Source organism: Euprymna scolopes, chromosome 19 (genome assembly GCF_053919585.1).
Source record: "Euprymna scolopes isolate OS-2025 chromosome 19, ASM5391958v1, whole genome shotgun sequence".
Taxonomy (NCBI): domain Eukaryota; kingdom Metazoa; phylum Mollusca; class Cephalopoda; order Sepiida; family Sepiolidae; genus Euprymna; species Euprymna scolopes.
Window position 1 is genome coordinate 12,302,262 of NC_136500.1, and position 18,342 is coordinate 12,320,603.

At 36.4% G+C, this 18,342-nt stretch overlaps 1 long non-coding RNA gene across 1 annotated transcript in view; it reads right to left on the reverse strand.

Annotated features, from left to right (window-relative positions):
* Window positions 1-7,762: 7,762 nt before the first annotated feature.
* Window positions 7,763-18,342, reverse strand: part of LOC145303417 (uncharacterized) — a 19,462-nt gene continuing 8,882 nt past the window's right edge. The window contains exons 3-4 of the long non-coding RNA XR_013873712.1: window positions 14,479-14,561; window positions 7,763-7,868 (exon numbers count right to left, since the gene is read on the reverse strand). This is a non-coding gene — a long non-coding RNA (uncharacterized LOC145303417). The remainder of the gene's footprint in view (window positions 7,869-14,478; window positions 14,562-18,342) is intronic.

Consider the following 18,342-nt stretch of genomic DNA (forward strand, 5'->3'; position numbering starts at 1 on the left):
AGAAAAAAAGATGTACACCTATGTGTCAAAAAACAGTGTTTATGTATGTAAAAAAAGATTTAACACGGTAGCGTAACTAATAAAAAAATTGTCGCAAATAATTAGGTGTGTCAGAATTGTTTGGGAATTTTTGACAACCTTAACACAAAACTGCGAATAAAATATACAAAACTCGTAATCTATATTTTTAAAGTGGTTTGTTTAATTTCTTTATTGAATATATTTCCAAAATAAACTATTAAAGTTTTTTGAAAAATAATAGAAATACTATTTTTATTAAAAAAAAAGTGTTTACAAAGTGTCTGCGTGCGCTCATGCAGCCATTTTCTCTACGCAATGAAATGAATTGAATTTTACGAGTTAAATTTAAAATATTTTTTCACTTTAAACATCTATAAAAAATTTTCTATTGGTTCAATTTTTACGATATTTTCAAGTTCAATATGAAATTTTATGCTCTTTCCAATAAACCGAATATAATATTCTAGACAAACGTTTTTTTAAAATTCACTCCCCCATTTTGTAATGTCTATTAAAATGAAAATAAATATTTTTCTCTCTTACGTTTTATATATCACAAATTGAAGATAAAAGATCAATAAATAAAATAATCTAATTTAAAACAAAACAACAAAAAAGAATAGTTATTTGCAAATTTATCTGTAAAGTCCAAAGTTTAAAACCTTTTTTTTTAAACTATGTTGATTTTTTTTTAATTGAAACCTCATGTCTTGGTTAGATTTTGCAATAAATATCGGACGCTGACGACAATTTTTTCTATTTCATTCAATGTTTTATTTTTTTAGATATATAAAAAAAATCACTCCATAAAGAAGAAATAAAATATGTTAAATCCAATACTCATGTATTTCTTTATGAGAATAGAAAAAAAAGGAAAATTGGTCGAGTGTTTTTTTTAAAGGCAAAATCTGATAGGTAAAATATAATAATTTTTCAAGTACGGTGACCCATATTTTCACGCACAAGACTTGACGGCTCACGCGTATGTGTTGTTTTTACATTTTATAGCCTTTTTATCCATCCATATTTCAAAACAGGGAGAAAGACAAAAACACCGGCTTGCTAACACCGGGTAATGCTTACGTAATGGCGGTCTTTTCAAATGGTTGCTTAAAAATTCTTTTATTTAAAAATACATGGAACATTAAATATAAATATGGACAAATTCTCATAAATGAAGAATGGAAGCACCCATTGATTAGTATTTTATATAGGTAAGTGATTTTTTTGGATTTATATATATTTATTATATTTAGAGTAAGTTAAAATTCGTTGAATTTTGTGAAATCTTTTTTAAAGAAAACCGATTAAAAATATTGCATATTTTTCGATAAAATCTTTTATTATTTGTAAGTTTGGTCTTTGATCTTTTTATTGAAAAAAAATTAGGGTTTGGATTACATTATTAATATTGTTATAAGCTTCGAAAGATTGTGAGTCTAATTAATCACTCCTTTTTTAATGGCGACTTCTGACACTCCTAGCCAATAGTACGTTAAAGAAAGGAAAGATTTATCCAGCTTAAAAAAAATGAAATAATTCCTTGTCAGCTGATTTGTCGAAAAACAATATTTAATAAAACACGTACGATGCATTTAAGCATGGAAGATTTAGCACGGTAGCGTAACTGTATAAAAACATTTGCCTCGTGCAGAAAGTGATGCATATTTGTAAATTTCTGGAGTGTTCGTTTTTGTAATAAAATTTAGAGTCTGGAATGAACGAATTGTTGCTGTCAATGAATGAATTGCTGTTAGCCAAAGAAATTAATATTTTCAACATACACAATAATATAATTGCAAAAAAAAAAAAAACTCTGTTATTTAATGATAACAGTTTCCAGGAAATTTTAAAGCGTATTTCCCTTGCGAAATGCCCCCCCCCCAAAAAAAAACACACATCTTACGATGACGTTTACATGTTTGTAAACGTTAGCGTAAGACATGTTTTTTTTTTGCATTTGTGCATTACAGTTGGGGGGAGGGGTTGTTTTAATTGGGATGATTTTGACGGTCTCTGAACAGGGGGAGATAATTCAATTTCAAGTAGAACGTGTCATAAAATGTCAACAATACAATGACACAAAATAAAACATTAATTATCTGAACATTTATTGAAACAAAATAAAATTGAGAAACTTCTAATAACACAAAATAAAACATTAATTATCTTAACATTAAGAAAACGAATGAAAGTTGTCATTATATAAAAAATTCACGTGTTCTTGTTTTGAGAAAGTGTACTTTTTTTTGTTTTTTACAAAATATTAATTTTCGGAAGTCAAAATTCTGAAATGAATTAATTTTCTCGAAACAAACAAAAAATGATATTTTCTTCTATAATTGAATTGCCCCCCGCCACTGTTTGGAGATCTTCAAAACTTTTAAAATAAAAATTAAAAAAAATTGTACCCAAATGCCGTTTTATAATCTTTAAAAGAAATAATATTATTTTATTATTTTGTAGATCGTGAAAACTGCGGGCCAACTCGCTACAAAAGAAAATAATGAAATGAATGGAAAGAAGGAAACCAAACTCAATTGCTGAATAAAATAAACATGTTGTTTATTTTCTGTCGAAAATAAAGGGTTTAGGTGGAATACGTGTTCATTCAGTCGTTGACGACTACGCGCGTGGAAAAGAAAGGAATGAAGTAGAGGAACGAGAAGTGGCAGTCCAGCATGTAGAAAGAGAAAGAGTGAGAGTGTTGGCCTCAGCAAAGCCGCGCATGTATGATAGCAGTCGTCCACGTGGAAAAGTCTTCAAGCCAAGAGCTGTGGACGTGAACTTGTCTGGTTGACAAACCAAGGCAAAAGGGAAGAAAGAGGATGTTGAATGGTGTTGTCGACTTTTATACCGGAGTCAGTGTTCTGACTGCGCATGTCTAGATTTCTTTTCAGGGGATGTTTCCCATGTGTGCGTACATGTGCGCATATGTGTGCATACATGTGTGTACGTTAGCATGTGTGTGTATGCACATGAATGTGAGTGTATATACGTGAACGTGAATATATGTTCGTGTCTGTGCGTATGTGCGTGCGTACATGTGTGTGTGTGTGTGTGTATGTGAGGAAAAAAACATGTTTGAACAAGACTCCCTTTTCTGGGGAGAAAAATATATATATACAAGAAAAACGTATTTCGTTTTTTTAAAAAATTTTTTTTTTAATAAGTTATGTATTGTTTGAAATGTTTTGGCCAATGAACTTTTCGACCTGTTTTTGTTGTTGTTTGTGGTGTGTTGTTTTTTGTAATTTCTTTGTCCGTTTCTGAGTGTGTATGTTCTTGTATTGGAGTAGGAGAAATGTGTAATTGTTCGTCTATGAATGCAGGTTTAAGTCTGTCTATTGTAATAGTGTCTTTTTTATCTCTTTTTAATATGGTAAAATACTTTTCACTACTGTTGAGAACTAGATAAGGTTCAGAGTAATTTGGACAGAGTTGTTTTTTGATTGTGTCGTTCCTGATAAAAAAACGTATTTACAGGTGTGAATATCGCTTGGAACGAATATGTTTGTGTCTGGCTTTTTGGTTCGAGTGAATTTTAATCGTGACATTTAAATCCGTCACAAAAGTTGTCGTTGGGGAAATGTCTGTATTGTTTTCGCAGAATTGTCCTAGTAAAATCAGTGCTGATCCGAAAACTAATTCTGCAGGTGTGCTCTGCAAATCTTCCTTCACAGTGTTGCGAATTGCTAGGAGAATGAGTGGCAAATTGTCTGATCAGTCCGCTTTTGTTTTCGTTCGTAGCCAAAAATGCTTTTCGTTCGTAGCCAAAGATGCTTCAAAGATGCTTTGAAACCGTTCCACGATACCGTTTGCGCCAGGGTGGTAGGCAGTAGTCTTAATGCGCTTTGTTCCCAACAAATGGTTGAATTCAGCAAAAAGAGTTGATTGAAACTGTGAGCCCCTGTCCGTTGTGATGACGGAGGGCACTCCGAAAATTGCTATCCAATCTTGTAAAATCGCTCTGGGTATTGTTGCGGCTGATATGTCTTTCACTGGTATTGCTGTCGGCCATCTGCTGAATCTATCGACTATAGTAAGGATGTGGGTATGTCCTTTTGAATTGGGCAAGGGTCCAACCAAGTCGATATGGACATGAGTGAACCTAGCATCTGGTACACTGAAAGTTCCTGAAGGTGATTTTGTGTGCCTGTGAACTTTGTTTTTTTTTTGGCAAGGAATGCAAATTTTAGTCCAACTACGGATGTCCGTATTCATATTTGGCCCCCCCCCCCAAACGTTCTGCTATTAATTTCACGGTGGCACGTTTTCCGGGGTGGGACAAATTGTGGAAGTGCTGGAAAACTTGCCATCTGAGGCTGGGTGAAATATAAGGGCGAGGGTGTTTTTGTGAAACATCGCAATAGAAATTTGTTGTTCCGAACGGTATCGGCATTTCTTTCAGTTTCAGTGAAGTTTTGTTCATTATAGCTGGGAGCGTGGTATTGGCTAATTGCTCTTGTGCTATTAATTCCATACTTAGTGGAGTGGAATTCAAAGAAACAATTGTTGCGCGAGATAAAGCGTCAGTTACAACGTTTTCTTGTCCTTTTACGTACCGTATATCGGTAGAATATTGAGCTATATAGTAAAGATGTTGAATTTCTCGTGGACTGTATTTGTCGGCATGTGTGTGTAGAGCAAATTTTAAGGGTTTATGATCCGTATAAATGGAAAATTTTCTGCCTTCGAGGAGATGTTTAAAGTGCTTAATTGCAAGGTAAATTGCAAGTAACTCCCTCGAAAAAGTGCTATATTTAGTCTGCGCTTTGTTTAACTTGGCAGAGAAGAATGAAATAGGGGTATTTTTTTGTCAGAAATTTGGTGAATGACAGCTCCTACTGCTATTTCCGATGTGTTTGTCGTAAGTGTAAGTTCTGTTGTATCGCTATCTTGGATATATGTAAGTTTGGTGAAGTTTGCCAAAGCATTTTTCAATTGTTTGAAGGCCTGTAGTGTAGGTCCTTCCAAAAATAACTGTTGGTTTTTAGTTCGTTTTTTTAGCAAGTTCATTAAAGATGCGAGTAACGCTGAACAGTTAGGCAAAAAGCGTCAGTAATTGTTAATTATGCCTACAAAACGGCGTACTTGTCTGACAGATGTCGGTAGAGGGAAATTTGAAATGGCACTTACTTTTTCAGGCAAAGGGGAGATTCCATCCTTGTCAATTAAATGACCGAGAAATTGAACTTCCTGGTGGCCAAAAACACATTTATCAGTGTTTAGTTTTAGACCGAAATGTGACAGTCTTTCAAAAGTTTGTTCCAGGTGTAGCCAGTGTTCTTCGAGTTTTCTGCTGGCGATTAAAACGTCGTCCACATATGCGAATATGAACGGCAGACCTCTGAAAACTTCGTCAATCAAACGTTGGAAAGTTTGACAGGCGTTTCTCAGCCCGAAAGGCATCCTTAGAAACTCATAAAGGCCAAATGCTGTGGTCAGTGCAGTTTTATGAATGTCTTCTGCGACTGGAATTTGAAAATATGCCTTTACAAGGTCTAGTTTGGAGAAAATTGTGGCGCCTTGGAGTCTATTGGCGAATTCATGGATATGGGGAATAGGATATCTATCTGGAACTGTTTTCGCGTTTAAACATCTAAAATCTCCGCATGGGCGCCATGTGGTGTTGTCAGCTTTCTGCACCATGTGGAGTGGTGATGACCAAGCTCTTTTCGAGGGCCGTATTATCCCCATGTGGAGTAGGTTTTGAAACTCGGATTTTGCCAATTTGTATTTATCCGGTTTCAAGCGTCTGGGGGTTGAATATATGGGCGGTCCTGTGGTCTTAATATAGTGCTTAGCACTATGCTTGATGGGGTTCGTGTTTTTAAATGGCTGGGAAAGTTGAGGAAATTTTTGGAGTAACCGGCGGACGTATAAATCTTCGGGTAGGGCAGCGCTGATTCCGATGGTTAAAAATTTCGAGGTAGTTCCTCTCACCGAAATCTTCGTTTCGTTGTCTGTCAATGTGTGATAAGTCATGTCGACAGACAGGCTGAAATGGGCTAAAAAGTCTGCCCTCAAAATTGGAGTGGTCACGCTGGCTATGGTGAAATTCCAGAAAAAATTCCTTTGAATTCCAAGGTTTAAATTTAAAGTTTTCTCGCCATAAGTGGGTATTTTTGTACCGTTGGCGGCTTGTAGGCTGAAAAATTGAGTCCCTTTTGGGTGTCCATGCGGTGTCGGTATGATGCTGATTTCCGCTTCGGTGTCTATTAAAAAGTTATATCCGTGGATCTTGTCACGGATATAAAACAGACATTTTTTTGTGCTCCAGCTACAGTCATCGTCGTTACTGGCTGGAAGGTTCGTTTCCCTGTGCTGTTTTTTTGAATGCGCAGGGTGTAGTGCATTTTCTCGCGTCGACGCCGAATCTCCTGTGGTAGAAGCAAACGTCTTGTCTATTTCATGACGTGGACCGGTTCCTGCTTAAACTTCTTTGCCTGTAACATCGTGGCGTGTCGTTGTAGTTTCTGGGATAATGTCGACACATTTGAAAGCTTTTCAACCGCAGAAAAAATAAAAATTGTTAATTCCCTAGATCAAGTGCAGGTTTTCAGTTTTTGAATGTGTCGGACAAACAAGAATTAGTTGTGCTATATAAGTATTAGTGACGATTATAAGAACTATACAACAAACTAAGGGTGATAACTTGTCATATGGTTATTATTAAACTGGAAGTTGCTTGCGGGTTGTGTTCGTTTGTGCGAGCTTCTGCTGATATCAGAATTTTGCGAATCTGTTTCCTACATATTTTTCGCAGGGGCGCCATTCAAGAATTTGTTCTTGACAATCAGCACGATAGGTACGGGGCCAGGAACAACGCAGTACCTGTCAGACTGATAAGGTATGCCGTTTGGGAGGTCCACCCTCCTGAGCCTTGCCACCTGGATTTTGGGTGAGTAAGTTCATTGCTTACTGCCTGAGGCGCCCCGACCAGGATGGGGATGCTCTGGCAATTTTTGCTAAGCAAGAGTGCCCCTCGTTTGGCTTGCTTGACCCCTCCACTTTTGTGACACTTGTGTCATATAATGCTGAGTGGGGAGCATTTAAATACATATTCTTCACAGGGAACACAAAATGCCTGCAACTACACACCCGATTGAAGGTACCAGTGATTTTATAAAATTGCACAGAAGAATGTAAACCAGACATAAATTTTTCTTTTGTAAAATTTGATTCGTCCGTATTTATCGCTTTTATCAGAATTCTTCGAATGAATGTAATAAATAATCTTAAACTTATCGAATGTTAATAAGAAACACTTAAAAAAAATTGGCATTTGCGCATTTTGGTTATTTAAAAAAATTTTTTTTTTTTATTCAATTTTCACCCCAAACAAGGCACAGTGCCACTTTGAAGCAGGGGGCTACTATTAGGGACTTAATTAGCGGGGTCATTATGAAGGGAGATGAGTAGAAAGATGTTTTTTTTTTTTTTGAAGGACTTCTTTCACAACAAATCAAGAAAACTCGATCCGAAAATGTTCAGATAATTAATATTTTAATTTGTGTTATTGTATTACTCTAATGTATTTGTTTTTTTTCTTAAAAGTTATGTGAAACTTTGACATTTTTGAATAGGGTTTTCTTGATTTCAAAAACGAAAATGAACAAACAAAAACAAAAAAAAAACTGTCCAAAATAACACAAGTGAATGCACAAGTGCAATGTTTTTTATAAATTTTGAAATGCAAATTTGTTTTTCAAAAAAGCAACAAAGACAGAAAAGAAAATCTATTTCATTTGCAAATTTATTTTTAAATCATCTTTTTCATTCAAGTCTGGAAAACCATGGAAATCATATTCAGGAGTTTTGTTATTCGTCATCAAGTGTAACGTCTACAAAATATAAAGAGGGAAAATGAATATGTAACGCATAAATACAATTGCCCAACACACACACACACACACACACACACACACACACACACACACACACACACACACACACACACACACACACACACACACACACACACACACACACACACACACATTAGAAAATGTTATGTGGATTCAAATTAAAGATCAATTAGAAAACTATTTGAGTTAACTACAAAGATTTATCAACTTGCATAACAGCTACATATTTCATTGTATAGTGAGATAGAACTGCTTTAAAGCTTTACCGCTCACTCATTTTCGACCAAATTTCTAACAATTATTACAGTTTATAGACCACCTTCTCAGCTATATTGGGAAAAATTTTCTTTCAATTTTCGTTCAGTAAAACAAAAGTTATGATGAATTTACTGGTGTTCAAAATCGTAAAAGTAAAAACGTAAGGTGGTAACCGCCATTTTTTACGACTGGTTTCCATTCCAAATATGATGAAAAAAAAAATGAAATCTGCTTCATTCGAAACCTTAACCCTGATCTAATAATTATTTTTTAAAAAACAAACATTTTCACCTGGTCCAAATGATAAGACCACTGATAATTTATCTAACAAAAGGCAATTATAAATTACTAAAAAGGGTCTCAGTATTTAGTATAGCCTCCATTATTACGAATTACTTCAAAAATTCTCTTCGGCATGCTTGCGACTAAGTTTTTTTTTATCACTTGCGAAGGAATTTTATCCCATGTACTGAAAACTGAATCAGAATGTTCCTTTATCGAATCATAATGGATTCCATCCTTGAACACTTCTTTTGCCATCCATCCCCAAAGATTTTCAATGGGATTGAGGTCGGGAGAACATGCTGGATGATCTGACAATTCTATATTATTTGAAGAAAAGTATTCTCGTGCTTGTCGAGAAGTGTGTATCGCAGCGTTGTCTTGCTGGAAAATCCAATTTCTTCCACACAGACGTGGACCTTCAGTCCTGATAGAAGCATTTTCAAGCATTGATATGTACTCGAGATGTTTGCCGGCCTTTCACTATTTGCAACTTTAGGGTCCCAGCTGACAAGAAAGCACCCCATATCATTAAAGACCCTCCTCCACTATGCCGAGTTGAAAAAGTCTCTTTGGACAAATTTTTATCATGCCAATAGTATTGAAATCCATCTGGACCATCGAGATGAAACTTTTTCTCAGCGGAGAAAATTACATTTTCCCACTTCTCTTCATCCCAATCTGGTATTTGGTGGCATATTTAAGTCGGTTAGTTTTGTGCTGTTCAAGAAGACGTGGTTTCTGCAGTCGCTTTAAATGATTGAAACCCTTCATTTTCAGATGCCTTCTGATGGTTTTAGGACTACATTCTGCTGCTGTTTGGCTTTTCAATCGACTTGAGCTCATACTGCAGATTTTTTTAAACTTCTTCTGATACGGGGATCCAGTGATGGGGTTATTTTTTTTTGGTCGACCTGGACTCTTTTTGTGCCCATATTTCTTAAAAAAATTGTGATGACCGTTTTGCTACGATTCACTTCGTTTGCAATGGATCTATGGGAGAGTCCACCCCTATTAAGCTTAAAGATCCTTCCTCTCTCAAACTCCGATAATGGTTTCCCTTTTGCCATTTATAATTTAGTAAGATGTTTTTTATCCACTAACAAATTGCTTTTGGTAACATAGAAAGCTTTTCGTATTCATTTTTTCAAAACTAGCCGATTTTATTAAAGTGGTCTTATCATTTTGACAAGGTGAAAATGTTTGTATTTAAAAAAATAATTATTAGATCAAGGTTAAGGTTTCGAATGAAGCAGATTTCATTTTTTTCCATCATATTTTCCCTTTTGGCAATGGTTTCAACCATTTGTTTGATTAAAAATTCGATATTATGCATAAACGCTTACTTTCTTAAGTGGTCTTATGATTTTGACCAGGACTATATATATATATATATATATATACATATATATATATATATATATGGTGTATCACAAAAGTGAGTACACCCCTCACATTTCTTCAAATATTTAAGTATATCTCATCATAGGACAACACTGAAAAAGTCAAAACGTTAGTCGATTCCCCTAATGTTCATTCTAATATTATGTAAAGGGTGTTTTTTTAAGAGGCAGATTTGATAACTATCGATTATTTTGAGTCCAGCTTAGTTTGGCAATTCATCAAGAATAAACTGACACCTGAGCAACCTTTGTAAATTGTACAAATCTATTTTATTTACAGTTGATGAACTAATAATTTTAGGAAATACAGCTAACCACCTCAATCATGCGATTTAATCCCATTAAATTATTTTTATGCTGATAAACACATTCCAAAGATTCATCGATGAAGTTCTTCATGAACTACACTTTTTTTGCGTACATCAACAACATCCATATAGCAAGTTCCTCACAGGAAGAACATTTGGCCTACATAACTGAAGTCTTCCAACGTTTACAATCCTATGGATGAAAAATCAATGTTGTGAAGTGCGAATTCAGTGTCAATTTCTTTGATTTCCTTGGACACTGGATCGACAAGTCTGAACTCATACCCTTGCCTTCAAATGTCCAAGATTTTCCTGTACCCACCTCCTTGCGTCAACTACATCGTTACAGTTGACTTTTGAACTACTAACGTCGATTCATTCCCAAATGTCCACATCACCGGTCCAAGCTCACTGGTGCACACCGTATGCAAAAGAAGACCCTGTCTCTCTCAGATGAAGCCCTGACATCTTTCCACGCATCCAAAACAGCTTTGGCGAGCTTCACAAAACTATCGTACATCGATCCTGACCCAAGAAGCTCTTTTCTCCGACAGATGCTTCTAATGTAGCTGTTGGTGCTATACTCAATCAGGTCATAAACAATCAAACACAACCATTGTCTTTCTTCTCTGCTAAGCCGACCACCCCTCAGCGTAAATATAGCGTTTTAGGTCGAGAACTACTCACTATGTACTTAGCAGTAAAACATTTCTGTTTCATGTTGGAAGGGAGACAATTCATTGTTTTTACCGACCACAAACCGATGATTGCTTCCCTTACATCTTCCATTTTTGGTAAACACACACACACAGAACTTCGACAAATGGATTTTATGACACAATATTCTGCCGATATTCAATATTTACCAGGCAAGACGAATATTGTAGCTTACACAATTTCCCGCTTTTGCAATCTCAACAATCTTAAGAAATTAGAATTGGATTATATCGCAGCTGAACAGGAACGAGATACGTCATTGCTGAAAAAGACTCCGATTCCATTTTCAGATCTGGTGCGATAGGTTTGTTGCACATCCGAGACCATACCTGCCACCTTCTTGCCGGAAGAAAATTTGTCACTTCCATGATTTAATGCAACCTGACAAGTATGCAACAGTCAAGCTGATTACAGCTCGTTTCTTTTTGGCCTGATATGAACGTGGGCATACGCCAACGGACCCAGGCATGTATTTCCTGCCAAACTACAAAAGTATATCGCCATACTAAATTCACCCCAGACAACTTCCCTGTACCTGACGCTTGTTTTCCACATATTCATTTGAAAATCATTGCCCCCCCCCGCCACCTTCCACTGGTCATCGTTGCATTCTCATCATGATAGACCACTTCACTCGTTGGCCAGCGACAGTCTCCTTGCACAGCATTTCCACAGAAGCTGTAGCCTGTGCATTTGTAGAGAACTGGATCTCTAACTTTGGTGTACCCACCACTGTTACTACTGATAGAGGTTCTCAGTTTATATCCCACACTTTCCGAAACCTTTGTCAATCGTTCAGAATTTCCCCCATTGTGACAACCACTTCTGCTAATGGAATGGTAGAATGCTTTCATTGTCAACTCAAAACTGCCCAGCCTGAATCACATTGCTGGAGCAAACATTTGTCGCTCGTTCTTCTAGGACTTTGGTCCATTATTAGAGAAAACCTGAATGCTACCCCAGCAGAGATCGTTTTTGGAACCACCTTTCACTTTCCCAATGAATTTTTCACAGTCGAAAGATCCATATCTGCAACTATATCCAATTATGCAGACCGTCTGAGCTCGCAATGTCTCGAGTGATGTACATTCCACCGTGCTCTGTCATTTTCAAACCATACCAACCACCTGATCTTCATTCATGTAATACATTTTTGTATGTATTGACTCGATATGTAGACTACTACAGCTGCTCTACGATGGAAGTATCTAGTGTTGGAATGACAACTACTTCATCACTGACCATAATGGCAAACGTGACTCGATCACGATAGGTTGTATCAAACCGGCTTTCTTAGAAAGCTTGTATGATTTAGCGTTTCCTGCAACGAGTTTTTCTGACTCAGAACACATCATTAAACCAACCCAGATACAATTGTCCCGCCTGATCCAGATTCCGACATTACACCTGCTTCTTGCACACCTTATAATGACCCTGACCTACAACTTCTAGCTCCTTCTTCCAACTCACTACTCGCACAACTCGCAGTGGCCGTCGTGTAATATTTCCATGCAAGTATGCAGACTTTGACATTTCCTAAACCTTCTTGCGTATATACATGCAACAACACACCTACATCTGCATGCTAATTTCATTTACTTTTTTCCGTAGCCTCTGGCTATCTTAAAGGGAATATTATAAGAACTATTACAACTGCCATATTAAGTTTGTGCGTGTGGCATGAACACACATACACAAATTGTAAAAGTGAAACAATAGAAAAAATATCACCCCTTTTGACCTCGCCTTTGGCAGGCAGGGGATGACACTAATTTCCTTTTTTACTTCTCTCTCTCTACTTCCGTATTTTTCTTTCTCTCTCTTTTCACCTCGACATGACAATGAACGCACACTCCAAAAAATACACACGAAGAACAAATTTCCGCCTGTACACATGTGCAAATATTCGAGGTAAGCCTAGCTTAATTTCACCATGAAAATTAATGAACTGCAATGAACAATTGAATTATCTCGCAAACAACATTAAAGAACATTTCAGAACTATTCCTGATCACACATACATGCTCCTATGTTTTTGCTATTGTTCATGATAAATATATTGTTTGTATATATGTAAATCGGTCTAATGTTATCTTATTTTAATGTTGGAGACGACACACGCATGTTTATCTTCTACAAGCTAGTCCATTTATTATTGTGTAATTATGTTTTGTCTTTACCTCTTTCAGGTCTTGTTCATTGTCAGTAGACAATAAACAACTGCTGGACAAATAGAGTACAACTTTATCTATAAGCTTTCTCAGTCTAACAACACCCCAAGAAGAAACCAGATTAAAGCTATGTAGGAAAAAAAAACTGGGCAAAGATCCACCTTGAATATTGATGTATGGATTCCTCTCCTGAAGTTTCCACCTATGAGGGTAGAAATCACAAAGACTACCAGTGATAAACGCCATCTCCTTCTTGGTACATCATGACGACTGTGATGATAATTCTTTTATCATATTATAATATGCAGCTGAGAATATGATGCAACAGTTCTTGTTAGTAAAGATAGAAGGGAGAGTCATTATTTATGATGGTGGTGAGGACACATCATACTTGGATTTATACAAAGCTATTTCACAGATGATAGACAAAACACATTTATCTTTCAGTTGCAATGAAGACCATGTTTATGACGATCCTTTATTCGACCAGCTGGTTGATTGATAAATCAGAAATTCAAGCCGTTATGATTATATGGTCTTATCTTACCTCCTCCTCCCCAAGAAGACGTCAGCTAACTCTCACTGACTGTCTCTGATCAAGTCACTCCCTCACTCTCTCTCCGACTCCTTCTGACTGACTCGAACCCATCTCAATATATTAGGAATTTCCTTCTTTATGATATTCGGACAACAATATGATTCTCTCATGTTTCAAATTACACGTGCGCTTTGCACATGCATCCACACACCTTTGATAAACAAAGAAATTCCTAAATTGAATTGTACGATTTTAACCTATTTTTATCATTATTTCTAAACTCGTATTGTCCATTCTTTTAACTGGCATATTTAACATCCAGTTATTTCTAAAAGAATGAACAATCGCTGCATTCCTAAATTGAATATCTCTACTATCTTTTAACTCCTGCTTACTGGGTTCGATTCTATCCTTTCCCAAATATCATTTTTAAACTTATTTATTTAATTACTGGGGTCTGTCCCCTTCTCATGTAACAGGGGTTAATAAAGTCATGTATGAAAGGAGAGGAGGAGGCGATGAGATAGTCTGGACAAGTGAAAAGAAAAATTTTTATTCTATGTCATGTTTTATCATTTTTTATTCAATGAGAATTTATCGTGATCTAATTTTGGAAAAGCTAGAAATCCATGCACTGAGAAATTTTCTTTTTAGTTCACAAAACAAGATTGTTTTCAACAATATGCCTGACGGTTAATGTTGTGCAAGTTTAACGGTTGCGGGTTTTGTTTTCTTTGGGTATCTATCATATCTTATACGAGTAAAGCGAACAAAAGACAAACACAAAAGCCAAACCATTAAGTCATACTTCAAGTTGCCGACATACACGAATAAACAAACATTGGGGGTAAAATATAACATTGTTGCAGATGTAAAAAAAAAGATGCAATGGAAATGCATTTTTCTTACCAATTTCTATGGGGTGTTTGAAGTCTTCGGCAAATTCTTCACATCCTTTCATCTGGAGACAGGCTTCCTCTTCAGATTCAGTTCTTTAATAAAAAGAAAAGAGAAACACGATTATTCTTTTAGTTTTATTTCATTTTTATAAATAAGTCATTTTACTTCTTTTGTTTATGTATTAACACAATTAAGAAACAGAGTATTCTTATAAATTTATTAATTTATTTCAATCCTCTATGACGCTAAATTTATAATGATATTGAGCTAAGTTCGTGTTGCGTTTATTTATTATAACTCTTATATTTTCTGCTTTGCATTGAGCTTTCACACTTGAGATTTCATATAGAAATTGCTTTATCTTTCACACTTGAGATTGCATATAGAAATTGCTTTATCTTTTAATCTCTCTCTCTCTCTCTCTCTCTATATATATATATATATATATATATATGTATATACATAAAGTTGTGTGTGTGTGTGTGTGAGTGTGTGTGTTGTCACGAATAGGCTCCTATATTAAAAAAAAACTGATTATATATAATGATAGAAGATGGATCGAGACACAGGAATGGGTATGTTTGATCTGGCAGAACGGTGGTTCATTAAAATTGTGGGGTTTGTGTTCGCACCTGGTCCACAAAGTATGCAAATAAAAAAAACGTTTACAAGTGTTTTTGATATACATCTTTTACACCTCAAATTTAAAAAACTAAAGTTCAAATTAAAAAAACACAACTTCAAATTAAAAAACACAACTTCAAATTAAAAAAACTAAACTTCAAATTAAAATACACAACTTCAAATTAAAAAAATCCAAGTTCAAATTAAATTAAAATTTTATTACATGATAGATAAACCATTTATTCTCCAACAGGGAGGTCCTCTTCCCTGAGACATCTAGCGTGATGGCGTTGAACCCAATTACAGAATGCCTGAGACATGGCAGGAGTTACCACTTGGTAGGCTCGGTCGATGGCGGTCTCCACAAGACGAAGACGGTGCTCCACTTTTGTGATATCTTCCGGTTGTGGCACATGTATAACGCTCGGTAGATCCCTCTTGATGACGGCTTTGATGGCTGACCAGGCCATTTCGATGGGGTTGAGAGCCGGGCTGTATGGAGGCAAGCGAATAAACTCCACTTCTGCAAAAGCTGCCTGGTCGTGTAGTTGTTCCACTCGGGAATGGCACGGGGCGTTGTCAATTACCAAGGCTACCTGTCCGGCATCATATCCCATTGCGAAGACAGAATTGAGTAGTTCTGCAACCCATTGGTTGACATCCGGGTGCTTGTAGGCGCCACGCCTGCGGGTGAAGTTGATGAGTCCCTGTTGACTAATACCAGCAACCATGTGAATATTTGGACCTTTCGAGCCTGGAACATGTAGCACCACTCTCTGGCCCCTCGCGGATCGTCCAACGGTCCGAGTACAAAATAAGTTCACGTTTGACTCATCCAAATACACCACATGTTTACCAGCTCCCAATGCGGCCATAACCCTTTCTACATAGATACGACGTTTTACCTTATTCTCCGGAGTGTTGACATTCTCGGCTTGCTTGTGAACCCGTTTTACAGTGAAGAGTCTACCATCGAGATGGTTATTTATGGTAGTAACGCTGATTGGGGGGTTGATTCCATGCATCTCCGAAATCTTCAAGGCCAACTCCTTGAGAGTGATGGTAGGATCTTCTCCGATTATATCAAGCATGTTGTTGACCATGTCCGGATTCACTTTCCCATGTCGCCTTCCACCCCGCGGCTTATCCTCCACGTCTTGCCCCTTGGCCTGTTTATTCACCCAGGCGTACGCGGTGTTCCTATTTATCCCACAGTTCTCTGCGACAGTTGTCCAGTCCCTGCTATTTCGAGCGGCTTCCAGAATCCGACGCTTAGGAGAATTTCGATTGCGTTTGTACTGACCACGTACTGTGCCTCTCTTGACTCCTCTACTTGATCGCACAACTACCGGAGATCCATTGTTATTTTCCATATTTTAAATTATTGTAATGTTAATTGTTAGAAACTTTTCTTTTTTTATTGTTGCGAGCAACTACAAGTAATAGTGGGTAATTTGCATAAGTGATGTTATGCAAATTACCTTACAAAGTTTGAGTATGAATAATTCTAACATAATGTCACGTGCTTTTAAATTGAACTTGGGTTTATTTAATTTGATGTTGTCTTTTTTTAATTTGAAGTTATGTTTTTTAATTTGAAGTTTAGTTTTTTTGATTTGAAGTTGTGTTTTTTAATTTGAAGTTGTGTTTTTTAATTTGAGGTGTAAAAGGTGTAGATGTACATAAGAATACTTTGATAAGTATGTTTTAACTTAAATAGGGATGGTATAATAAAATTGTGGGGTCTGCGTTCGCGCCTGGTCTCCATAGAATGGAAATAGGCACAAACTTTAATAAAGACTTTTCATATCTATCTGCATAAGTATACTTTGATAATTATGTTTCAGTTTGAAAAAAATATGGTATAATAAAATTATGGGGTGTTGGTTTGCACTTGACCTCCATAGAATGGAAATATGTCACAAAGTGTAACAAGGTTTTTTTAATATAGATCAACAGAATATTGTGATAAGTGTTTCAGTGTGAACAGGTATGGTATAATAAATTATGGGGGTTATCTATTTTATTTTTACTTTCATCATATTTTGCTTTGGTTTTGATACCCCCAAATTAAACCCAAATTTACAACCCTTCCTTCCTGTAGGCTGTTTTTGAACCCAGTCAACGACGGGTACTTTTGCTAGTATATATATATATATATATATATATATATATATATATATATATATATATATATATATATATATATATATATATATATATATAGGTGTCTGTGTGTGTGTCTGTGTGTGTCTGTGTTACTTAATGTGTGTTAATTTAATCTACGCTTTTATTTTATTTTCAGATCTGTTATATGAATTTGGTTTTCAATCTGGTTAATTTGTTTGATATTTCAAAAATGGCTGGGCGTCTCACCGTACAGGAACGTGCCTAGATAGCTGCACGTTACGAAGTTTGGAGATCCATTGTTCAAGTGCAAAGATGGTGAAGAACCATTTAGAAAAGACATGCTTAGAAAAGACATGCTAAAATGGATCAAAAGACAATCAAGAATTGCCATCCAAAACTCATGACTACAGGATCTGTGACTGATACTCAAAGAAGCGGTCGCTCTTTCAAATTCAGAGACCCTGAGGTAGTGCAAGTTGTTAAAAAAATGTTTACCCGTAGCCCACAAAAATCAATTCGACAAGCAGCAAGAGAAAGCGGGTTCTCGTTTCGCTGTGTACGTTACGTGCTTATAAAATGAGCTTGGAAGCCATAGTACTGCCAAGCACTCTTGCCAGAGGCTGCGACATTCATTTGCAGTCTGGAGAGATTATGTTGGCTTGGTTTAGAGATTGGCCCTATCTCTTAAAAAATATTCTCTAGCGTGATGAAGCTGTATTCCACATAGGAGGGTTTGTAAACCGTCATAACTGCCGCCACTGGGCGCGAGAAGATCTCCATGTTACCAGTGAAAAAAATTGCAAAATCGACCCGAGATAGCGGTATGGTGTGGAATAACTTCGGACAGGATTGTGAGTCATCCTTCATGATATCATCAACACCGAAACTATGTCAAGAGATGTTTGGGACAATATTGAAGATCTGATTTTAAAGCAAGATGGCACTCCTCCATAGTTTGTTATTGTTGTTCGTGAATGGCTGAATACCCAATTTCCTGGAAAATTGGTTGTGTTGGCGTGGTTCACACAAATGGTCAGCCAGAAGTCCGAACTTAACACGCTACGACTTTTTATTTGGATGGATTGAAAGAACAAGTCTACTTAACCAAACCAAGAAATC